This window comes from Mastomys coucha, unplaced genomic scaffold (assembly GCF_008632895.1).
Source record: "Mastomys coucha isolate ucsf_1 unplaced genomic scaffold, UCSF_Mcou_1 pScaffold23, whole genome shotgun sequence".
Lineage (NCBI taxonomy): Eukaryota > Metazoa > Chordata > Mammalia > Rodentia > Muridae > Mastomys > Mastomys coucha.
Window position 1 is genome coordinate 106,820,103 of NW_022196906.1, and position 26,298 is coordinate 106,846,400.

Sequence of the window (26,298 nt, forward strand, 5' to 3'; positions counted from 1 at the left end):
AGTAGCAAAGGGAGTTATTTAAACTCATTGTGAAAGTACAGGATATATGCATCATGTGGGCTTTGAACAGGCATGTATCTTATGAATAACAGGCTACTGTTTGAGACGGCACGGTACCATGTTGGTGGTATTAGTAGGCATGAGCTTTGAAGCATCATTGGGATTTAATTACGTCATGAGATGACCTAATTAAAGGCCATAAGAAGGAGAAACCATCTTCATGGTGAGAAGGTGGCCATTTACAAGTCATGAAGAGGGTCTCCATTAGAGGTGTAATATCCTAGCAGCCTAACCTTGCACTCTATGGCTCTTGAGACAAAAGAACATGGATTTCTGCTCATTGTATAGCTGAAGTGGCAGCCTGAGGCAGTAGACAGGGCTTTTTATATAATCAGCTTGAAGGCAATTTCAGTACCAAGAGCAATGAGGGCAATTTCAGTACCAAGAGCAATGGACCTGGAACATGACCAAGAGAGATTCTGGAAGGAAAAGCCACATTTGATGGAGAGACTGTACAGAACCCAGAGTACCAGGAGCTTCATTTTCTCTGCACCAATATAAAGATGACTTACAGTTTCCCTTGGAATTTTCTGATAAAGATTCTGATGTCAGGGATGCAGAGATGTGTGCAGTGGTGGATTGTGCTCTAGATGACCTGGTGAGCTTGGGAAAAGTCTCCTGGTCCATCAAGCACGGATTAACCTGTCTACAAGGGTAATTCTGGTAATGATAGGGTGTGGTTCTTTTGCCCTTGGAGGGTCTAGATATAGTGGACTTTGCAACCATTTCAAATTACTGAAGTACAGTGATAGATGGGCTTAACCTCTCAATTCTATTCAAGAACATGAACTAACTCCCGATGTGGCTTTAAGGAAGAGACTTTAACATAGATGTGCTTAAAGCTCAGTGCATACATAGAAGGGCCGGTTCACCAATGGAACTAGAGTCTTAGCTGAGTTAGATTAGAAGGTCAGATGGTCACTGTCAGGAAGGGTTATGTTATGCTGTGCCTACTCCATTCGCTCTTGCTCATATATTCTTATCAGCTCTTATAAAGTACGAACAACCTGTGCAGCCTTGGGAGGCAAGGCAAGACACTCTGTGGGTACACTGGGCATCTGGGTTCAGCCTGGTCTCTGATTCTGCCATCCATGAACCTTGTTAGGATGCATAAACTGCTGCACACCCTCTAACCTTTCAGTGGCTAAACTACAGCTTTGACATAGAGCTGTCTAGGATCTTTAATACCAGGCTCAAGGTGGTCTTTAACTATGTAGACTGCTCACTGTTTGCCCAACACTGATAAACTAGCCCTCACTCGGTTCTACCCTTTCATCTTAGTATGCAAAACAAGCAGCCAAAATGGATGAATCCAGTTATATTCCCTGCAGGTATTTGTGACAGAGAGTACCAGACCCACAGAAATGTTTCTCGTTTCTTTTGGTGTTTTTATTAGCATATATAAGTTTTATATAATGTTTCATTATGGCATCTTTGTACATGTTATCTATCCCATTTTTTATCATATTACTGCCTCGTTTCCTCCCACCACTACTCAGCCCCTCCTCTTCCCAACCAGCTGCATCTACCTTCATGTCCTTCCATGCTTGTTGCCCTATACCTAGAGTGTGCTTCAGACTGTGTCTGAATCCGTGTAATGCCCAGCTAATTCTGTCTATGTCAATTGTGTAATCTAATTAGTTAGGAGATCTAAGACTATAGCGAGGGACTGGGTTTGTGGGGCAAAACTGATTGCCTGTATAGAGTAGACAATACAAATAATTCCACGAGTAAATATTTTTGTAGGCCTAGCAAAATACACAGGAAGAACACTAATGAACTAGATTGTTCCTTAAGTGTTTTTTCCCAAACATCCTTCCCTTAGTTTTTTTTTTTTTTATTCCTGATCAGTTTATTTTCCACCTTAATGTCAAGCCAAGGGAGCTCAATAAAAAGAACCAACATGAGCAAAGAAAGAAAATGCTGAGAAGTATTAACTCACCCTCTGCCAATCCACTTCTCCCGATGCGATGCTGCGCTCCATGGAGGTAATGGCTTTGACCCCTTCATTTCGGAGACCATTTTGTAGCTCCTGTTCTCACATGGCTCTTTAGTATGCCCATTTTGGGGACATTATTTCTTAACATTTTGTGCAAGATAACTTGAGTTGCATTTCATACTAACCCTAGCTTGCTTATGCTTCCCTCCTAATTGTCTGTGACTGCATTTCTATTTTAGCTTTCATGTTCTATTTTAGCCTATGTCCCCTTAAATGAGGATGTATACCCACATTCCTTTTTAGTTTCATTAACTTAGTATACCTGCGATATGCGTTCATTTTTTAATATTTATGCTTTTTCTTTGGGTAGACTATGTAGCCCAGGTTACCTCAATAATATGTAGAGAAGGGTAGCCTTGAAGTTCTAATCTCCCTGACTGCATTTGCAGAGTTCTGGGATTATAAGCATATACCACCAGTGGATGCTACACATGAGTTGCATCCAGCAATTCATGCAACCTAGGTAAGTACAACTTGAACTATGACCCCAGCCTTGAAGTTTCATGTCCCAGGATGCTGTTGTTAAGGAACTCATCTCCCTCCATCACTGACTTCCAGAAGTTCCCATCTCCCTCTGCCATTGCCAAGGCAACAGGTTCTTCGCTTCTATAACTTTCACTTGCCGCCTTTCTGTGGCTGGTTAGGAGATTTGCTCCAATATTCACAAGCCAGAAAATATTCATCACTGAGTCAGAGGTGCTGAGCAAACAAAGAAGTTCTCCCACGCAAAAGCTAAGAAGTAACGTCAGGCATGCCACAAGAACTTTCTAGACCTTTGCCACTCTGCAGCATAGCCTCTGATCAGATTTAAGCAGCTCTTTAAACTTTAAACTTAAATAAAATTCAAATTTTAATGTTTAGTTCCTCAGTCCCCACTAACATTTAAGCTTACAGTGACTGCATAAGACCGGGGCCTTCCATATTGTACTATACAGATAGAGACCAACTCCACCATCACTGAAATGTCTATTTCTGCCTTCCTATTCCATAGGTATCATGCATTACAGAAGAATGTCAGTTTATAGAAAGTAAGCTGAGATAAATCCACTGAGACATTAGGAAAGAGAACAGCACAGCCACTGGCAGTCCAAATGGGGCCCTGAAGGGACACAGGATCCTTCAGTTCAAGAAGATCAGGCCATCTACAGCTTTGTACCATGGGCAACATAATGAGATTCTGAAAAGAGAGACAGAGCCTTCAGTTATACACTATGGAGGCAATTTCTGGTTCTTATAGGTTATTGAGATGGTGTGATTGGTTGGGGAATGTTCCATGCCATGTGACCTACTATGTGCCTAGCCATAAGTCACAGCAGATTTGGACTTGGAAGAGCCAGGCTTGCTGCAGTAGAGGGGAGGTCTCAGGTCTTTGTGAGGGTCCCATTGTCAACAGAAGCACTCTGTAGCTTACCTTTGGAGAAGGACAGCATAGGAAGTGTGGCCTGATGTGAGGGACAGAGGATGGCAGTTAAGAATCAATGGCCCGGTGGAAGGTTCAGATGTGAGCTGAGGAAGATGAAGTATAGAGTTTCTGTCTCCTAACTCTCAGGGCCGAGGTTCCTATAATGCAGTGTGTGGAGTATACCTTCCCAGCTGTTTCCAGGGTTACCTTCAACAAAGTGACCATTAGCTCAATGTGTCATAAAAAAATATAATAGCTCAATGTCTCCCTGAGACAGTGGTCTCCTCAAAGGGAAGAGACTTGTCTTATCTGAGACTTTCTTGGCGTTCAGGAATTATAGAATATTTATAAGGAGCCTTCTATCCTTGCTACTTTATCTACAGGACTAGTCGTAAGTCAGTCTAGAACACATCAGGTGACAGGTCATATTGACTCTGCCAGGACTTTGCTCTCCCTTTTATGTAATGCATAGAAGGACTGCAGGTCCTGGAGGAAACTACGGCTACCTGCTGTGCAAGGCACAGTTCACAACTGATCTGCTCCTTAAGTTCTAGGCTAATCGTCTCGGCAGCAACAATAATGTGAGCAAGGAAAGGATAGACATAAATAAGGTCCACACAAAGAACCAATCAAAGGAGGCATATGCATAATTTATCCATCTTCATGCAGGTGCTTGAAAGCATTCACTTGTTACCTATGTAGCCTTTGAACCAGAAAACCAACCCTTCTCAGAAGAAACCCTGGAAGGAGGCAGGCAGTGGAGAAGAAAACCAATGGAGAAAGAAGATTGAAAACAAACTGTGGGAAGATTCAAAACAGAAAAAATTTCTCTTACCACTATAAAAATGCAAAACTTGGGGTGACAAGGTAAAAACATTAGCTGCTAACCCTAACACTGAAGAAGAGAACCCAAGCTATTCTCTAATCCATATCTAGAGACGATTGCATATGAGCACTTCTCCCCCAAATAAACAGTAAATGTAATTTTAAAAATCTAAAAAATTAGATTTTTACTTAAGACCCCACTAGGATTATTTGCTCTAATTTTGTGATGTCATGTGCTTCTCTGTTTCTCCTAAACAACCTAGAACTATACCTAGGATATGTTAGGAATGTCATACAATGTGATCTGCTGGGCTCCATACAGCTTCTGTAGGATGCAGTATAAACATCCTGGTGTGTTAGCAGATCTGTGACTAAATTCTAGCTAGGGTCTCGTCCTAGACAGGTGACAGAATGAAGAAGCTTGCTGAATTCCTTTACCAGTGAAATGGAAATCATATTGGCTATAGGTTCATGTAGGTTTTTGAGTTTTTAATTTTGTATCAATGTATATGTTTCTGTGTGTCTCTGTGAGTTTCTGTGTGTGTGTGTGTGTGTATGTGTGTGTGTGTGTGTGCATGTTGCTCTGTGTCTCTGTGTGTGCTTATCTGTGTATGTCTCTGTGTGTGTGTCTCTCTATATCTCTGTGTCTATGTGTGTATCTCTGTATGTATGTGTGTGTGCCAGTGTGTCTGTGTTTGTTTGTGTTTATGTGTATGTGTGCCTGTGTATTTATGTGTTTGGTGGTGGTGGAGGTGGTAGTGTGTGTGTGTATGTCTTTGAATGTTTGAATGTGTCTCTGTGTGTTTATATCTGTGTGTTTATGTGTCTATATATATCTGTCTACATATTTCTGTGTCTCTGTGTGTATCTATGTGTCTATCTGTGTGTGTGTTTGAATCTGTGTCTTCATGTGTCTGTGTCTGTCTCTATGCCTGTATCTCTGTATCTGTCTATCCTTCTGTCTGTGCATATTAGTGTGTCTGTCTTTTTGTGTCCGTGTGCCCCTTTCTGAGTCTGTATATATCTGTCTGTCTCTCTGTGTGTATATATATGTCTGTATGTTTATATGTCCCATCTGTGTGTGTCTGTGTCTCTTTGTGTCTGTCTCTATGCCTGTCTGTCTCTGTTTGTGTCTATCTGAATTTGGGTCTGCTTCTGCCTATCTATCCCTGTCTGCCTCTGTGTCTTTGTGTCTGTCTGTCAATGTGCACGTGTTTACTGTGTGTGTATGTCCTTGTGTGTCTGTCTGTGTCTGTGTGTGTAGGTGTGTTTCTGTGCTTCTTTGTATGTTTCTTAGTGTATGTGGGGGTTCTGTGTCTGTCTGTGTGTCTGTTGTTTTACTTTTAGCAACACAAACAACAAATCTCTAAGATGCCAGTAAGAAGTCATTTGAGTGATTCATCAGTACTCCAGAAATGCTGTCCCTAAGGTCTCAGCTTTGATACTTAGGAGATGTCATGGGCATTGAGGTGTAAGGAAGAAACATCAGAATTGATAGGCTGGGGGGTATTAACAACCTCCGTTTCACAGATCCCTTATAGACTCAGAATTCCTGGAAAACCAGGGATTTGACTGAGTCCATCCCAGCAGTCCAAGCACATACCTGTTCTCTCTTTGAGCACAGGCAGGAACCATCAGCTCTGGAGCATGATACTAGAAAGCATGTGTTACATGGTTTATAGTTCACAGCTCTGCGTGTCCATGATCTTATTTGTATTCCCATGTCCATTGCTCCTGTAACTGGAAACGAGTTTCTGTTTTATTAACCCTGAGGTTCCATTTGTGGTTGTGATTATAAAGAGTCCCTAAATTAGAGGGCTGAGGAGATGGCTCATGGAGTTAGGAAACTTTCATTTCAAACATTGGATCCAGAGATTAAATTCCCAATACCCACATAAAAGCTGCATGTAGCCATAAGTGCCTGTAAACCCAGAATTTGGGGCAAGGGCAGGTAGATCCCTAGAGTGAACTAGCCAGCTGACCTAGCAGAAGAGCCAAGCTTCTGGGTCTCTTGCAAGGCAATAAGACAGAGATGAAGAAGGACACCCAGATTCCAGCTTTTGTCTTCATGTGAGTGAACCTGGCACATGCATCCACACACTCACTTGCATACAGCACATACACACACTACACACACGTAAACCAACTAACACACACACACACCACCAAATTTCAGCTTCCTGATTCATTTTGTCAGAATTTATTCTTGTCAGAAATATAAAGTTCTCAGGTTAGAAACATGTATCACCTTCCAATGTTGTTGCTAAGTATGCACTTCCAGAAGCTAGATGGAAGACACCAAGTCACATGTTTGCAAGGAAGGTGGTACCTTTGGAGGACTGGGACAATGTCAGTGCCAAAATGTCAGGCAAGCAATGTTGCTGTGCTGACATTATTCATCTTGCTTTAAACTTTGGAGAGAGGGAGGGGATGATCTTGATTAAGGTTATTATTGCTGAGATGAAACACCATGACCAAAGAAACTTGGAAAGAAAAGGGTTTATTCAACATATGCTTCCACATGACAATTCATCATAAAAGGATGCTGGGACAGGAACTCAAACAGGGCAGGAGGCTGGAGGTAGGAGCTGATGGAGGCCATGGAGGGGTGCTGCTTGTTGGCATGTTCCCCGTGGCTTGCTCAGCCAGCTTCCTTATAGAAACCAGGACCATCAGCCTAGGGATAGCACCACCCACAATGGGCTCACCTATCAATTTCTAATTAAGAAGATGCCCCACAGTCTTGCCGACAGCCTGCTCCAATTAAGAAAATTGAGATTTTTCTCCTGTCAGATGACTTTAGCTTATGTCAAGTTAACATAAAACTATGCAGAACCATTGTCAACTTGACACACAAACTCCAGTGTTAAGCCGCTGCCTCTCCTTTCTTATTCAACCCCAAGCTCTCACATTAAAACACAAATAACTTTAAAAGTCCCACAGTCATTACAAATTCAAACACATTAAAGTTCGATACTTTAAAATACAGTCTCACTGGGCAGTGGTGGCTCATGCCTTTAATCCCAGCACTTGGGAGGCAGAGGCAGGCAGATTTCTGAGTTCAAGGCCAGCTTGGTTTACAAAGTGAATTCCAGGACAGCCAGGGCTACAAAGAGAAGCCTTGTCTCAAAAAACCAAAATAATAATAATAATAATAATAATAATAATAATAATAATAATAACACTCAGTCTCTTTAAGAATCCAAAATCTCTTTTAAAAGCTCAAAAGCTCTCAACTATGAACTCCTGGACATTTATTTAAATCTTTTTTACTTCGAGAGGGAAGAACCAAGGCTTAGTCACAATCAGATCGAAGCAAATTAAAACTCCTATAATAAAAATAACTTAATTTCCAATATCTGGGACTTACTGTATATTCTGGGTGCCTCCAAATGGTTTGAGCCACTTCTCTGGCCCTGCCCTCTGTAGCATACATACACAGCTTGTCTTTTAGCATCTAACTGGTTCCACTCCACAGTTGCTGCTAGTCTTGGTGGTTATCCCATTGTCCTAGCATCCCCAAAACTGAGTGTCTTCTGCTGCAACTGGGCTGCACTTTTAAGGTTACTATTGCTGAGATGAAACACCATGACCAAAGAAACTTGGAAAGGAAAGGGTTTATTCAACATATGCTTCCACACGACAATTCATCATAAAAGGATGCTGGGACAGGAACTCAAACAGGGCAGGAGGCTGGAGGTTAAGAAGAACCTCTTCTAGGTTCTCTTCAGGGATACAAACTGCCATAGAGCCAAGCCTCAGCTATTCTCCATGATGCCTTCACACCTTCAAAACTAATACCACCTGGGTTACTCCTACACTGTGAAGTTCAGATGCCAGTGCAAGGTACAACCTTGGCTAAGTCTGGAGCAGTTTCTGAGCTCTGCCTCTCAGGAAACACTTTCCAGAAGATTTTACTTCAACGATGCTGTCCTCCCCTTAGTCACCACTAATTTCTCAGCCCCACCCCCCAACCAGTATTGAGTATCCATTTTGTTTTTATGGTTCTGGTATCTTGTTAATCACAGTTGATTCTTCAGCCCCAGCTAACCAGACCACAGAATCTTAACTCAAAACAATCTTAAATGTCCCTCTGAAACATCACAAGCCATGCCTCCATTGTCTGCGTTACCCTCAAACTTCTGATCTTTCAAGCTCCGACAGAGCTTGAGTTTTCAACACTCAATGGCTTTTATAGTCCAAAGTTCTTCCACAACCCTCCCTAAACACATGGGATCAACTTATTTTTGCTGTGATGAAACACCATGACCAAAGAAAGTTGGGGAGGAAAGAATTAACCCAGCTCAATTTCCACATCACAGTTCATCATCAAAAAAAGGCAAGATAGAAACTTAAGTAGGGCAGGAACCTGGAGGCAGGAGCTGATGTAGAAACCAAAGAGAATTACTGCTTACTGCTTTGCACCCTTTAGTTTGCTCAGCCTGCTTTCTTACAGAACCTAGTACCACCATGCCAAAGACTGTACCATTCATTGAGCGGGGCCCTCTCCCACCAATCACTAATTAAGAGCATAGTCTATATATAGGCTTGCCTACAGCTAAATCCTATGGAGGCATTTTCTTAACTGAGATTCCCTCTCTCAGATGACTTTTAGCTTGTGTCAAACCAACATAAAACTATGCAACACAAAGGTTAAACCTGAGCCTCACATATGCCAGGCTCTACTACTGAACCACATACTGAGCTATACTCATCTTCCTTTTGAATCTGAGCTTGGTTTTCACTAAATTGCTCAGGATGATCTTGAACTCACTCGGAAGCTCAGAAAAGGCCTTGAACCTCTGATCCACCTGCTTCTGGCTTGCATGCATGTAGCTGGCATTGCAGTTCTGTGCCACAAGCTATTGTTTGAATTCTTGATGTAGTAAATGCACTTGCTCGTTTCTTTGTTCGAAGCAGATCCGATGTGTTTACTAGTGGAAACCCAGGCCATTACCATCTGTGAGTGCTCTGCTCTTAGTTAACTGCATGGTGTTCTCCCTAAACCAATAATGAAGGGCATAGCAATCTCCCAATTCACTCTTCTAAGGTCCTTGCCTAGGAGACTGTGTATCTAACACTGCAGTCCCCATCGTCCCTGCAGCCAGAAGCAACCTCAGACTCGAAACACCAGTTGACCCCTCCATTCATACAACATCAGAAGAGAAGCCCAGACAGATCCACGTTGTATAACACCCTACCTGATTTCCATAGACCAGTCTTTCTATTCCCTCTTAAATACCTTGTAATATAAGCTGATGTATGACCTTCCAACTGTCCTGTGTCCTGTGGCTGAGCCCTGGTCTACTTTCTTTGATGGAGTCCAGAAAGTTTCACGACAATCCCACTGGGGTTTAGTATAGTACCCTCCTAGACCAGAGCTGTCCCTCAAGAGGATGCCTTTAATCCTAGCACTTGGGAGGCAGAGGCAAGCTGATCTCTGAATTTGAGGCCAGCCTGGTCTACAGAATGAGCTCCAGGACAGTCAGGGCTACACAGAAAAACTCTGTCTCAAAACAACCAACCCAACAAACAAACAAAAAAGAACTTGAAGATAAATACAGTCTTCTATCCAAGGAAAAGACTTCTGCCTGAAGTTACACATTCAAATATACAGAGGAAATGGGGCCAGAGAGCAGCTCTCTGGAAGCAACTGTTGTGTAACATTTGCTGACCAAAATCTGATTCTTTCTTCTGCTAAAATACTTCAATTTGAAGGTAGATTAAATGAACATTTATATTCAGAACTCTCCCGAGAGTTTGGAACATTTTAATACTAAGTAGAATTTAATGAGTCTTCAGATATTAATAATGTCATTTGCTGCTCTTTATTGTTGTGTGCATGAAATGTTTCCTGGGAAATGGACCTTAAAAGAAGGACCAGTAAGGATTTGGGTTCTCAAATGAAACAAACACCATCTGTGCCTCCTGGAAATAATTGCTTGTATTGTCTTAATTGTCATATGGCGACATCCGGGACCTCAAGCAAGGCAAATGGAGAGAATTGTAGAATTGTCACGAAGCAGGAAGTAGAGCTGGGCTCACCCACTGAACCCAGAAGGGGGCTGGGGGACACAGAAGGACCAAGCCCAACCTCCACCTGTAGACAGATGCATATAAGTGATCAAGTGATCATTTTCCAACCCAAGAAAGCCCAGATCCGTTGACCTTCATGGCAGTGATTTTAATTGATTCATGGCACTGAAATTTTGTGGTAGGTTATTATTCATCTAGGACTAACTCACATGCATTTTCTTAGAGCTAAAAAACTGGTTTTCAACAAAGGTTTAGAGACTAGGGGAAGTGATTCTGTCAATAAAATGCTTACCATGCAAGCATGAGGGCCTGAGTTCAATTCCCCAGAACCCATATGAATAAAGTTGGGTATAGTGGCACACACTTGTGATCTCAGTACTGGGGAGGCAGGGACAGGAAGATGCCCTAAGGCTCAAAGGCCATCTATCTAGCCTAGTTGAATAAGTACATTCCAGGCAAAAACAAAAAAAAAACGAAAAAAATTAAGACCCTGTCTCCAAAAATACAAGGTGAGTTGTCCCTGAGGAATGACACCTGAAGCTGACCTCACCTCCAGCCTCCACACATGTTCACACAAATTTGAACACACACACACACACACACACAGAGGCACAAACATATACACACCATAACATTTATAGTCACTCTTTTCTAATTGCTTTTCACTGAAGCTTGCTAGATTTAAGACACACTGTCAGTTCCTTGTATGAAACTAGTGACTCAATAGCTCAAGCTACAGACGTTTTGATAGCCTCAACTGTCCATCATTTTGAAAAAAAAAACAAAAAAACAAAAACAAAAAAACCCACTATGTTTGCCTACGAGTGGGAGGAGAAACTCACACTGGTAGAGGTGAAGACAGATGGAGCTGAGAACCTACCCTGTATAAACACAATCACCAACACCACCTCTTTCCCCCTGCTTAACACAAAGAAAGCGCTCAGCAAGACTCTGGCATCCACTGAGTGTCTGAGGAGATTTGCTGAAATGGGAGTGGGCCATGTGCCTTTATGTTTGCTCCTGCCAAGAGTCAAGCAAGTCAGCAAGCAGCAAGGCTCTTCTTCATGGGGTACTCCACGATGCCAACCCAGCAGCAAGGCCTTTCTTCATGGGGTACTCCAGGATGCCAACCCATCAGGGAACCTGTGGGCTTTCACTGTGAAAACCTCTTATTTACATTAAATTACATCAGACTTCCCTCAGTCACCCAAGCTGGTGCCTGTTGCCATGGAGACAACCATGCTTAGAAAGTGAAAGTTCTGTAAACTGCAGACTCAGCATCCTCAAGAGAGGCACACTCTCACTTCTTACAAACATCATGTGTAACATCGACAAATTAAAAATGGATTCTGGTTAGCTCCAGGTTCTAGATTTCTTGTGGCTGTGTTTCTAGTTGTCGGTATAGATAGAGTAAAGGCAGCTACATATATAATTTAAATGTTCCTTCTCTTATCTCCACCATGCCCCCCTTCTGTCCCAACCATAAGTTGAGAGCAGAAATAGAAAATCAAATGAAACCAACATCACATTCCACTACTGCTTACAAGGAAAGGCCAGCTCTGGGCACGCACTGTTTTCCATTTAAAGCTGCAGTTGAAATATGGTCTAATCACCAAGAAATTGAGAGAACCAGTTGCTCACATCCACAGCTAGCTCCTTCATTATCTGTAGCCCCTCACATCGGGGAAGCTGTTAGGCTTGTAAGGAAAAAACACAAGAGTTAAGTGAAGAACAAGGCAAAAGGAGCTAATAAATTCATTTCACTTAGCAGATTTCCAGCTGGTAGGTCCTTCTTAATGGGCAGAAGGAAGTGAGAGAAAAGTCAGGCCGAGTGACTCATCGGATCCCGCTACGTGAGAGAATTAGATTTAAGTAGAAAAGGATGTTTCCTAGGAAACTACATGATCTGCTTGGGGAACATCAAACAGCACCAATTTTCTAACAACAACCATACTAAATTGATCTACCTCAGACAGCTTTATCAGTCAGGGGGAAATTAGATGCCTTTTGTTTTCTTGGTCACTGTCATCAGATTGTCTACTATGAGATGGCTTCAGGTGCCCCTTTTCTGACCTTCCAATAGGAAGGATATCGGCCTGCATGTCATTGAAAACCAGTTGTCCCTTCTTGCACCCTGCATCTTCTCCCATGCCTTTGCAACTCACACCTTTTCATCTCCCCTTTTCTAAGCCTGGCATCAGCTGCTAATAATGTCTTTGCAGTAAGCCACAAGATTCAGTCATTATTAGAATCACTAAAAATATCCTGGCAGCATTACTCATCTGGGGGTCTAAATTAACTTACTCGCTTTGGGCCATGACAGCGGAGAATCTGTAATTCACACTAATGGGGCAAAGGAGGCCAGTCTGGATTTGACATGTCCTGCAAATAAGTGAAAAAGACATTTCTTTTTTAGAAGAGTGCATTATCACAAAGAAAACAGAATATTTAATTCAATTATCTGGGATGGTTAATCTCTATTGTCAAGTTGATGGGATTTAGAGTCCTGGTGACAGCAAATCCTTGGGCATGTCTGTAAAGGGGCCTTTACATTAGGGTAAGGTGGTAGGAATACCCACATTCATTGTGAAGGGGCACCATTCCGTGGGATCAAGTCCTTCTGGGACCAAATCATGGAGGAAGCTAGCAGAGAACCAGCACTTTTCTCTGTGTCCCTGACTGCTGGTGTAATGTGCCCAGCCTCTTGTCTCTGTCTCCATGCATTTCCATCCATGATAGACTGTACCCTGGAACTATAAGCCAACATAAATTCTTTCTCCCTTAAGTTACCCATCAGGGTATTTTATTATAGCAAGAAAAGTAGTTAATATATAATTCATTATGAATTCTTTTTGTTTTTTGCACAAACTAAAAAGGTAGACTATACTATTCACAAAGGCCGCAAAGGTTTCTTAGGATCACAAATCCTGAAAGCTCAGAGAGAGACCTTACCTTCTGCCACAACTAAACACCACACCTGTCTCTTGCCCTGCCCACTAATCTCTGCTTCTTCTATGACAAACATATTGTGAAGCTTAACCCAAGTATTCATTGAACTAAATTGTTCATAGTGTTCAGTAAATGCTGGGCATGGTTTTGTGTGTGTGTGTGTGTGTTAGTGAAGATGGTAAATAGGATCCCTTTCCAAAGACCACCCTCTTGTAAAAGGCAGGTGGAAGATAACATTTCAGTAGGAGTTTAATGGTTCAGATTTAACAATTTCAATAAGGAAAGTAGTTCTAGCACAGTTGGCACAGAAACTTACTTAGAATCCAAACCTACCAAACTATGTGTTGTTTATCTGTAATACGATCTTTTATCCACCTCTCCGTTCAACCCATTTTGTGACTAAACTTTTAATATAATTAAAAATGAGTAAGTAATGAGAAAAGTAGTATAGATTATCAAACAGTAAATTTAATTGATAAAAGTATTTCTAAGTATTAATTCCCAATGCCTGTTCTTGTCTATCATGGATCAAATCAACTTGCTGAAGTCCATGTCCTTCATTTGCTCATCTGAGAGTATATTAATGTAAGTGACATTTGGAGCCCTATACACTGCTGTGTATTGAAGGTGATGCAGCCACCTGGGATGTGGGATGCAGCTGGCTCTCACTAAACACCATTCAGTCAGCAAAGGAAGGGCTACAGACATCAACAGATCCTTCAAGTCCTTTTGACATTAGGTTTGTATGATGGTTGATTTTTATTATCAACCTAAGTTGATGAAGAATGATCTAGGAGATACACCTCTGCTGTCAGTATGTTACCAAAAGGAGAGAGAATGCACCCTGAATTTGGGTAGCACCATCACACAGTCAGAAGTCCTGGACTTAACAAACTGGGGAAACAGAAAGGCAAATCAAGAACCAAGATCCACCTGTTCCCTAAGTGTGGTTGCAACACAGACAGCTACCTCAAGCTCCTTCACTATGCTTTCTGCACCACCATGAACTGTTTCTCTTTAAATTGTGAGCCAGAACAAGGCCTGCCATAAGTTGCTTCTTTAAGGCAGTTGATCACTTCAGTGAGACAATAACTGACAGCCTGTCTTTCAGCTCTAGCCTAGAGACCCGTGCTTTTTAAATATATGTCACCACCTAAAATTCCAACCATTTTCAAAATACATTCTTGTAGATGGACACTCATTTAGTATAGCTATGGACTGTCTATTCTACCTTGAGCCGGACATTAAGGAGAAATTTTCTTATGGATAGTCTAAAAATACAAGAAAGCTAGTATTGCCCCTTGTAGTGTTTCCAGGTGTCTCTGAAGGTATCATCTTCCACTTGCATTTTATAAGCAGGAGACTTGAATCATTTGATGACAAAGATGAAAGCTTGGCATTCACAACTGTGCTAATGTTTATATTCGCTGAAATTCTTGCATCCATGTGGGAAATCACCACTGTGTGTCTAGAGGCCAGAAGGAAGCAAGTGTTTTTGTCTCTTCTCTGGTGTAAGGTCCCTGAGCAAAACCAAAGGCCAGTTACACAGAGCTTGCAGAGGCTCTGCCTGGGTCAGAAGGAGTATGGAGGGAATGTATGCCAGCCTGGGGACAGGAGGCCGTTCTTCTCTGGTTCTGTTTGCTCATCTCAATATCAGTTTATCTCCATCACTTTCTCCTCCTACCAAAACTGTCGGGTTCCAATGTATTCAACACATAGCTTGTTATCTACAGATGTTCTTCATTTACATAAACACTGTTGGTTTTCTATCTCCATCTGTATCTCACTGTTTGTTTGTACATAGCAATTTTCTTTTTTAAAAATGTTGCTACATTGCTAAATGAACATCTAATATCTTGCTGCTAAATGTAGGTGTACCTTATATTTCTTAATCAGTACACAGAAATGAGCACCCAGATCTCCTGTCAAAACACTGTGTAGTTCTCCCTAGATCTCCCTTCAGGTCACTTGACTGAATATCAAAGAGATACACAATCAGAACCAAAAGGCTAAGGTTATGGGCTGTACATCTAAAGATGAGCCAATACAAGTGGAGCGTTCCTAAGAATGATTACACACCATACGATATGTGGGGCATCCAGGAGTCCCATACATCCCCAGGCCTGCTGGCTGTTGTCGAGAATTCCAACAAGTCTTTCTTTTTTATGAGTCTTTCTTCTTGGACTCTATGTTCTCCTCTAGTTTTACTTACTCTGTCATTTTGATAAGAAGATACAATCTGGTAGTTTCCTCAAAAAGACATAACAGAGATACATTTTGAGAAAAAGATTTTCCAATTTCTATTTAGCTATTACAATGTGAGCATTGTGTACTTGTGTGTGTGTGTGTGTGTGTGTGTGTGAGAGAGAGAGAGAGAGAGAGAGAGAGAGAGAGAGAGAGAGAGAGAGAGAGAGAGAGAGAATGCATTGCACAGTGCAGAGTACAACCCAATAGAGTTAACTCTCTCCTTCCACAAGGTAAGTCCTTGGGATTCCAACCACTGAACTGAATCCACCAGGCACCAAGCTTAGTTAAGATACTTATCGGTGAGCCCCAGAGATCCCTACATCCCCACATCCCCAGTGCTAGATCATGAACAAGCACCACCATGCCAAGCTTATTGATGTGGATTCTGGGGATTCAGCTCAGGTCTCCATGAGTGCAAGACAGGTCACGAACTGAGCTATTACCAGCTCCCCTATTCCCTTATTTTAGAGTCTCTTGGAGTCCCTGATCTCTAATATGCGTGATGCATATGGTGTAAGCCCAAGTTTTCAGGCTGTCTGCTTCTAGCATTCCAATGTTGATTTAGCCTCCAGCCTTTTCAGGTCTGCTTCTAGCATTCCAATGTTGATTTAGCCTCCAGCCTTTTCAGGTCTGTCCAACCAGTTTCCCATCTGCTTCTCTCCAACCTCCTGAATTTTACCACTCTCATCTCCTCCCACACACTTGTCACACTCAACTGTTTTTAGTTTCCTGTTTTTCTTTGCTATCACTTCTGTGAGGTTGCAGGAAAGTAGAGAAATAAATGCCCAGGTTAATCCACTTCTACCATCCTGCAAAAGAAGAAAGTAAATTGCTATTGCTGCTAACAGATTTAAAACTGCATTTTTTAGATGTCATTCAAGGTCACCACACCTGTCCCCTTTCTCCATAGACAGATGGATAGCTGGAGAATAGAAGATGCCAAGAAGCACATGCATCCTCTTTTCTGAAGATACGGAATCATGTACTCACCCACCCTGCACAAAACAAACAACAATTACATTGTTTCCTAACTCCATTACTGAAGAGTATGACCTTATTTGGAAACAGGGTAATTAAAGCTATAATGAGTTGAAATGAGGTTATACTCAGGAGAGAAGCAAGCTGAGGTTTGCCAGGCCTCTGTCACTATAAACATGGAGTGAGACATGGAATAGACTCTCCCAGCCTCTGGAAGGAAAGAGGCCAGCTGACATTTTAATTTCAGACTTTGAGACTCCAGGACTAGGAGACAATGCATGCCTGTTGTCTTAACTACTCAGATGCTGTTCTTCATATCAACAGCTCTGAGAAACGAATGTCCATTTTGTTGTATGGTTGTGGCTGATGCTATCATGTGGCAGTGCCTGCGTTACATTTGGCAAGTTTTCTTAGAGACTTCAGATTGTGAGCAGTGGATTTGTGTGCTTATTTGAACTGGTTTCCAAGAAATGAGTGTGCAAAGAAATCGGGTACCACCTTTCTGCTCACAGAGCAACGTGGAGAGAGTGATAACTCTGAAGAAGAGATGTTGAACAAAGAACAAATGGTACTGGATGACACGGAACGTCTGCAGCTTTGTTGGACAGCAAGTTCTGGAAGCAAGGCTGAGGTGTAGCCTGACAATCACCTCTAAAACACTACGAAGGGCTCAGACCACAACATCACTGACCAGGGCAAAGGGGAGTAGACACTAAAGCCAAATCTCAGGGAGAAAAGCATCCTACAAAGGCTGACAGAACTTGTCGTCACTGAACTGCAAACTCTCTTAGACCAACAGAGACGTTGCTCCTCTGGCGTTTCTCCTTAGAGTAGAATGTATAGCCCGTAGTTGTTCCCTCTGAACTTGAAGCAAGTATCTTATTTTCTGAGTTTCTCACATTGACATGAGAGCGATTTTGCCCAAGAATGACAAGTTTCCTGGGTTCACCTACATCTCAGTTGATTAAATTTTAAGACAATACTTTGGGCTTCCAGAGTTGATTATTATATCGATAGTATCTGGATAAGAGTTGGAAGCTGTTGAGACAAAAGGGTGAATGTGCTTATTGTGTTAAGAAACTATGACATTTTGTAAAAGACAGGGGAGGTTACGATAGACTGAAACGTTTCCATCCCCCAGATATGTTGAAACCCCAATCCCCATACCTGAAAGTCAGGCCACTTCAGATATAACCATTGCCATGAGTCATAGGGGAACATAAAACAGCTGTCAACCATGTGAGAAAATAACCCCATGAAGATAGAGAGAGATCCAGAGAGTCTGTCGTATGAAGAGAGGGAGATATTGAGACAGAAAAACCGTGCCTTTAGACATCAGCAAGCAAGCCCCTCAGACACTTCAAATCTTGACTTCCACCCCCCACAGAAATGTGAGACAATGTGTTTCTCGTGTTTGAGCAAACCCAAACTGTACTCCTTTGTGACAGCAGCCTGTGTCAATTCACTCACAGTCTCTAACAACAAAAGAAAATCACAGGGTGTTTTTTAAACTGTATTTAGAACTCATCCTTAGATACAATTGAGAGTCAGTATGCCTGTACTTTCTTCTCCTGGTTATTTTTATAACTGGCAAATAAAATACAATGATAAAATATACATTCTTTCCTTATCCCCAAACAGTACACATAGAAGAGTGGTGCTTTTTTTCCTATTAGATTTCATAACTGAATTTTAACAGCTGTAAACACTAACTGCAATGCCACAGAACCTACATATTTCTAATTCAAAAGCAAAAGGGTCAGACACAGAAATTATATCACCGATGAGAAATGTTATCACAGCCCTTATTGTCTCGTAGATGGTTGGCACAGAAGGTTCATGGAGTAGTCAGGCTCATTGGAATATCTGCACAAATACCCCCCTGGTAGGCAAGAGCAGGGTCCTGAATAAGGAGACAAGGTTTACAGGGCTCTTTTTTCCTTCTCCTCTCTCAGCACCTGTTTCCAAAAATAACCAGTCCCCAAGGTTAAAGGAATGCGTTCCTCCCTAATCTTCAGGCTCCCAGGATGAAAAAATTCTAAGCCTAAATCGCAGCAGGTTCACCTTCCTGAGGTTTGTTTGGCTTCTTCCTTAGGAAGTCACCTCCATAGTTTATATGACCTTACGCTCAAAGTCAGCCTCCTGGAGACTGCTGGCAAGGGCTGTAGGTGGAACTAGGATTTGTAGGTAGAGGCATCTGTATGTAAATGAGCCTGGCTCCAGTACTTCAGGACAGCCTGGAGTCTAGATGGAACAGGGGTGACCTGGGGAAGTATCTTAGTTAGGGCTTTACTCCTGTGAAAATATACCATGACCACAGCAACTCTTTTTAAAAATAATTTTTAAATAATTTATTTACTTATTTTTACATCCAGACTACAGTTTCCTCTCCCTCTTCTCATTCAGGTCCCCCTACCACCATCAATCCCTCCTCCAGTCCCCTTCAGAAAGGGGCAAGCCTCTGTTAACCAGCCATGGCATTTCTAGTTGCAGTGAGACTTGGCACTTCCTCTCCTATTACAGTGGGATGATACAACCCAATAGGAGGAAAGGGTTCTAAAGCAGGCAACAGATTCAGAGACGGCCCCTGCTCCCACTATTAGGAGTGCCACCAGAAGATCAAGCTACACAACTGTAACGTATTTGTATTTGGTATTTGAAGACAGCCTAGGTCCTGTTGACAGCTCAGTCTCTGAGCTCCTATGAGTCCAGGTTAGAGGATTCTGTACGTTTTCTTGTGGCGTCCTTGACCCCTTTATTTCCTACAATCCTTCCCCTTCTTGCTGCAGGATCCCCTGAGCTCTGCTTCATGTTTGGATGTGGGTCCTTGTATCTGTTTGCATCAGTTGCTGGGGGAGTCTCTCTGATGATGATGATGCTGGCACCAGTCTCTCATTCTGAAGTATGTATAGGAAATGAGCATGGTGGCAGAAACCATCAGTGAACTCAGGATTACCCACAAAGTCTCCAATTAAAAATGTGCAACTGAAACAGGAACTCTTTGTTTCATATGTGAATACAGCACACATGTGATATGCTCATATGCCCCTGAGGGTGTCATTATTAATATCCCATCACCCAAGGAGATCCCATGGGCACCTACAACAGGTATGATCACAATGCAGCAGAAAACTGGAAACCAAGATGGAGAACAAGCAATATTATTATATCCAGAATCATTTTCCAAATCCTATTCCATGGAAAAAAAAATTGGATCTGATAGGATAACACTTGTACTTCCTTCTTGGCCTGTCAGAGAATTCTGAAGGCAACAAATGACTTTCTGGAAAGAGCTGTTTCTTATGAGAAGGGATAGCTTCATACTGAACAGCTTATCTCTGCCCTATGAATGGGATGACAATGTAGCTGAAGTGACCTCCCTTCTGCTGTCCCTCCATTCCATAAGAGGCCATGGGAACCAACCTCTGGAGTGACACTCCACGATCACACCTTTGATATTAGGAGGATGCACATGAATCTGCACCTGTACATTTATGGCTTGGTTGGGAACCCAGGAGTAAAATCACCTGGACAGATAGGTGTGGCTGCCTCTCTCCCACACTCCACAGCTTACCTGTCTCCCAGTAGGCCTGCAGTAATCAGGGAGATAGGTGAGACCCCTGCCCCAATCCATGACTCAGCTGGGACCCCCACAGATTCCAGCAGACACAGGACCCTCTGCCCAAGCCTCATCTTCCTTCGGTCTGCACCTTCACCCAGGGTAAATGGGCGTGACTTCCCCTCTTCCACAGCCCACAGCCTGCCTGTCTCCCAAATGATCTACCTTAACTAGGGACACAGGCTAACCAGGTATACTTGAGGACTGTTCTAACCAGGGACACAGGAGGACCCTAACCAAAGAGCACTGCCTGTCTCCCAGGAGGCCTACTGTAACCCAGGTCACAGGTGAGACCCCTGTCCTGCTCCAAGGAAGCAGGCTCTACTCAGAGACACCCAGGCCAGTTAACACCAGGGATAATCAGATGGCTAAAGGCAAGTACAAGAACATAAGCAACCGAAACCAGTGTACTTTGGCACCATCAGAACCCAGTTCTCCCACTACAGCAAGGCCTGGATACCCTAACAAACTGGAAAAGCAAGATTCTGACCTAAAATCCCATCTCATGAAGATGATAGAGGCCTTTAAGAAGGATATAAATAACTCCCTTGAAATACAGGAAACACAAGCCTTAAAAATGACCTTAAAGACCTTCTTAAAAAAGAAAACAAATAAATCTCTTAAAGAAATACAGGAAAACATAATCAAACAAGTGAAAAAATTGAACAAAATGGTCCAAGACCTAAAAATGGAAATAGAAACAATAAAGAAATCACAAATGGAGGCAATCCTGTAAATGGAAAACCTAAGAAAGAGATCAGGAGCTACAGATGCAAGCATCACCAACAGAATCCAGTAGATAGAAGAGAGAATCTCAGGCATAGAAGATACCATAGAAGATATTGACACAAAGGTCAAAGAAAATACAAAGTGTTAAAAGCTCCTAACCCAAATCATCCAGGAAATTCAGAACACAATGAGAAGACCAAACCTACAAATAGAATAGAATAGGAATAGAAGAGAGTAAAAATTCCCTCTTCAAAGAACCAGAAAGCATTTTCAACAAAAACATGGCAACTTTTATGAAGGAAAACATTTCATTGGGGCTGGTTTACAGTTTCAGAGGTTTAGTCCATTGTCATCATGGTGGGAAGCATGACAGTATTCAGGCAGACATGGCATTGGAAGAACAGAGAGTTCTACATCTTGATTTACAAGCAGTAAGGAAAGACTGTGAGCCACACTGAACATTGCTTGAGCATAGAAGACCTCAAAGCCTGTCCCCATAGTGACACACTTCCTCCAACAAAGTCACACCTCCTAATAGTGTTACTCTCTGTGGGCCAAGCATTCAAACAGATGAATCTATGAGGGTCAACCCTATTCAAATCACCACAGGATGAAAGGTTCAGGGTTTACTTCCTGTCTTTGTGTACAGGACTCCTAATATCCCAAGAATTATAAGTCTAGGTCATCTGGGATGTTTTGAAATTATGTTTGTCAATATAAAACCAACTGGAATGTATTGACTAATTGTTTGCTTACTTTAGTTCCTATGGTAGCTCATCTTTAAGACTTCACTCTCTCCCTATTGTACACACATGCACACACTACGGGTCAGAGGTTTCAAGGACTTCATCCCAACATGTATGCATGTTGTATGTATATATGTATACATGTATATATGTATGTATGTATGAATGTGTGTAGACAACCCCTCAAAACAGAAAGTAGAGGTATGTCTTTTATGCTTGACCATGGGCTCATCAATGATAACCAATGTACAACAGTGTGTGGTGGTTAGAGTTACATGAAGACTTTTAAGTCTATGTTGTGAATGACAAATTCTTCTTTGTATATCCTGGAGCCTGTACATCAGCATTGCTGAAGAGAATTACCATGTATACCATGGCTTCTAAAATGTTTTCTATTGGTGACTCTTTTGGATCTGAGAAATGTTTCTGACTCTAAGTATACTCATTTACAAAACAGGTATAGAAATCAAAATTTGCTGATAATAAACCACAAAAATATGTTTTAAAAGGAACTCTTAGGTGTGTATGTGTGTTACTAACTTTTTTTTACGAAGTTTTACCAAACATAAAAGTATACTAGCTTAAAAATGTGCCGTCTGCATATTAATAAAATGGATGTGCTTGTTTTACATGATCCAGTCTAAGTATACTAATACGATATCTACTAGTCTGGTATTTATGATGTTCAAGAATGAATGATGCTAGGAAAGTCAAAGTATTTGTTTTCCATAATTAAGCCATTATCTTCCTATAAGAGCTGAAAGCATCACATCACAGTTAAAGCACTAGTCTGTAAGAGACTTGAGTCTTGAGTGCAGGCCAAGGTGCTTCAGGCCACACTCACTCCTTAGCATTGCATAGTCGGAGCATGCTCAGTACAAGTGCGTATGTGTGCATTCAGAACCAAGGCTGTGGTGATGCTACAGGACTCAGCACAGGCTAATAATGCCAAACACACTTCACATTCATTACAGGTTTGACTTTGGATTGAGTTTTGCCCACTGCATTTCAGAAATCTTTTGGCTGGGCAGTGTTGGCTCATACCTTGAATCCTAGCACTTGGGAGGCAGAGGCGGACGGATTTCTGAGTTCGAGGCCAGCCTGGCCTACAGAGTGAGTTCCAGGACAGTCAAGGCTACACAGAGAACCCTTTTCTCGAAAAAAAACCAAAAAACCAAAAGACAAAAAGAAATCTTTTATCGTTGCCAAGCTTCACAGTTCCCAAGATCAGTTATGCAATCCCATGTGGGCTCCTGACCTACAATTTAAGAAGCTTTGATAGAGAGACACATGGAAAAGGTCACCTTGAGGGATTTTGCTCCAGAGAGTACAGGAGAAATGCCAAATATGACCAGGAAAGAGACCACCCTTATCTGAGCACAACCAAATTACCAAATCTTAAAGGACAATTCAAACTAATAGTTGTCTTAAACCATTGACTGTGAAATGGCTGGTGACATATCATTGAGTAATAAAACCAACTTGTGAGCTCCATTTTAAGATTTCAAGCATTTATTTACTTGACTTGTAACATGACATTTATACTCTTGCCACAGGGGCTATAAATAATAGAAATGATCCTCATATAATGGCATGAAAAATATAGCATTTTAATTTTAGTGTCACGTTTGTAAGAATTTATACACATTAGACAAGAGTATTTCTTTACTACCAAACAAAATACAGTAATAGTTTAGATTACTTTATCAGACCAAGTATTAACCATGAATTCAGAACCATTGGTACCAGTAAAGGCACTTGTTAAGCAAGCCTAATGGCCTGATTTTGTTATTTTGTTCCCAGAACCCATGTAAAGGCAGAAAGAGAGGAGCAACTCAAAAGTCTTCCTCTGCACCTTCACATACTGTGGCACACACACACACACACACACACACACACACACACACACACACACACTAATGATTAATATAATAATGCAAAAAAAAAAGAAAGGAACACTAACATCAATGCCAGCCAACAGTAGCAATTTATTACAATGCTTCTAATGTAGCTAAGGGTCACTTACCCAAGCTGGACTCAGTAATTGGTTCTTCTCATCAGCTGTGCCAACTCATGTGGTTTCATGCAGGTGGTTAATGCTGAAGGACCTAACTGAAGCACCCTCACTGATCCAGCTCCCTCTATCTTGCTCATCCTCCTCTCAAGTTGAAGCTATTAAGCACATGTACTCATAGACTGGGGAAAATCTGTATACCCTCTTAAAACCTGGTCTTTAAATGGACACACTGGGCTTCAGCCTCAGTATGTCCAAGCAAGTCATAGTACTAACCCCATAGGAAGCAACAGAGAAGTGAGGAGTCCAGCTTTCGTGAAGGTATGACCAAGCTGCTAGCAAAAGGGATGGCTAGGAATCCAGAAGGGAATGTGGGTCACTTGTAATTTATCATGCATCTCTAGGCATTAACCATGGAGACAGGCAAACGAAGACATCTGACACATTTGATCAACATGTTTACCTGCTAAGTGATTCAGTATATCAATTTATGTATTTATTTGTGCATTCCCATGAAATGAAAAAGAATCATTTGTCTGAATTCAGTTAAGCAGCTGGAAAGATGAGAGATAATTGCCATGCAAGTAATAGGTGCTGAATGTAGGCCCCAAAAGTCACATATGAAAGTCCAGCACAGTAGCATACAGTTATAAAAGCAGGACAAGTGACATATTTAGTCTCTCTCAAGCAGTAAAATGACAGGACTTGAGGAACCACATTTGAAATTGACCTATAGTCTCCACACACATTTGTACACTGTATACACATGTACCCAAACCCATGATCTTATCCCTCTTTCTCACACACATACATATTAAAGTTTAATACACAAAGAATAAGGCAATGCTTTCAATGAAGTATGAAAAGACAGAGTCATTCAGTTAAAACTGAGGCAAATTTGAAATCTCTAGTCTCTAAGATACTCCTTGCTACATGCTTATGTTTCCAAAGTTATCTGTGGAGCAAAATAAATAGATACTTTTAATGCCTAAGAAGATGCTTTTGAATATACAATTGCCTTATGCTCTGTAAAATGGGAAACAGTAGCCCATCAGGATTCCTCCTTTTTGCTGAGTGCATTTTCAGTTCTGTACTATTTCTTCTGACTATTTAGATAGCAGAGAGCACCTAGGAGGGGTTCAGGTGTTGGGAATGTGATGAAGATCCCAAAAAGGAAGATTTTTCACTGTGTGTTCTCAGAGTGCTGTGCTGGTAAATATAAAAATAATTCCCAATTGTTATGATAATGCCCTGTATAACTCTCCCTTTAAGTTCTTTCTCCCGCTGTCTTTATTTTAACACTTAGGGATAATTTTCACAAGGTTATCCCTTCTAAGTGTTCCAGTAGATGTAATTATATTTATTTCAGAACACACAGTTAAATTTACAGAAGCAAAAACAACACTATTTTTATTTATAACCATGGTAAATTTTAATAGTGATTTACTCTAGCAGTGCATAATATGATAGCTGAGGTATTTAACATGATTGTGATTGAATGTCAACCCTGGGGACTTGTTCAGCAATGCCTTTTTTTTCTCCATTCTACAGATTAGTGAGAGAGCACAGAGCTAGATATCAGAGGAGAGGGGCAGAAGCTCAACCAAGAAACAAGGCAGCTTGGGCTCCATCTCTCATCTGGCTCAGTCTTTCTTGTTGACAATTCTCACATTACAGGTAGCTCCTTAAGTAGAGAAGCCTTTGCTGATCTCCAAAACAAGGGGTGCCCAGCATTGTGCTCAACAGCTCTGCTTTGAAATGAAAGTATGAACAGTAATGTGTCTATGGTACTGAACAAAATTACTTCAATTCTTCTTCTTCTTCTTCTTCTTCTTCTTCTTCTTCTTCTTCTTCTTCTTCTTCTTCTTCTTCTTCTTCTTCTTCTTCTTCTTCTTCTTCCTCTGCTTCCTCCTCTTCCTCCTCATTTTCTCTCTCAGTCTCTCTGTCATGTCTATCTCTGTCTTATCTGTCTCTCTCTCTCTGACTCTGTCTCTCTCTCTCTCTGTCTCTCTCTCTCTCTTTCTCTCTCTCTCTCTCTCTCTCTCTCTCTCTCTCTAATTTTATTTACAAGCTGTAAGCCTAGATTGGGCAAGTTTTAGAGCTAGTCTAACTTACATCGCAGCCACATGTCCCTTGTTATTTGTTGTTTCTCCTTGACATTTGCTCATTGACCATCTCTTCTCATGGGAGCCTCTTCCTCTCTTTGTCTCTCCTTTCTCCCCTCCCCTGGTCTCTCCTGAGACTCTTCACTCTATAATTCATGACCCTTCTTTCTCTCCCTACTGCCTGATCACAGGCTTTAGCATTTTATTGACCAGTTAACTTGGGGTCCAAGGGTTACATAGCATTACTTGGTATATGCGAGGATCTCCTCTCCAGGGAGCAATTAGATCTTTGGGGCCAGTAATTAGCATTTGAACTTATAGCAGCACCAGACCAACCCTTACATTCCCTGCTTCTTGTCTAAATAAAAAATGTTCTTTCCCTTACAATAAAAACAATATACATTAGGAACATATATGAAACAATTATGAAAACGGTTTCAAATCCAGTCTCTATTTGGCAATTTTGGATAAAGTATTCTAACATCTATCATAGTTTGGTGAGTTCTGAATTTTGTATTTGAAGGATTTACTCATTACCATCTTAAGCATTTAAATCCTCTAATTTTCACAACTTGCAGTTACCAACCTT

General features: G+C 41.5%; 1 pseudogene; it reads right to left on the reverse strand.

Annotated features, from left to right (window-relative positions):
• Window positions 1-19,196: 19,196 nt before the first annotated feature.
• The window catches only part of LOC116073714, a 93,084-nt pseudogene continuing 85,982 nt past the window's right edge, over window positions 19,197-26,298 (reverse strand).